The following is a 441-nucleotide window of genomic DNA, read 5'->3' as shown; positions in this document are numbered from 1 at the left end:
AGAAAATGAAATAAAATAAAAATACAAATCGTTTTCTAAAAATCTAAAAAAAAAAAATATCTACGCTACATCCTTTCTCAGCTAGTAATGACTCGAAGATGAGAGTCTTAGGCTACATCGCCGAGTACAATTAAGTTTTCAAGACAGTTCTGTAAACCTCTCTCTCTCACTCGTAACTGGAAGAATTTCTTAGTACAAAGGAATTCCATCGGATTCCCTTCTCTCCTGGCTTTTCAGAATACACTACCATTCTTCCGAGTTTCGTAGAAAATTCAAAAAGTGTACTATTACTACCATTTATTAATTATGATATTGCTTCTTTATATACACCAGCACAAGGTACACAATGCTTGGACAAGCATCACTCCTCTTCAGTAAGTTTTCTTTATCTTTTTAAGTTTTTTTTTTCTCTCTTTTTTTTTTTTTTTCTTTTTAAGATAA

Source organism: Penaeus chinensis, chromosome 35 (assembly GCF_019202785.1).
Source record: "Penaeus chinensis breed Huanghai No. 1 chromosome 35, ASM1920278v2, whole genome shotgun sequence".
NCBI classification, from domain to species: Eukaryota; Metazoa; Arthropoda; class Malacostraca; order Decapoda; family Penaeidae; genus Penaeus; species Penaeus chinensis.
Note: the sequence above shows the minus strand (reverse complement) of the source record.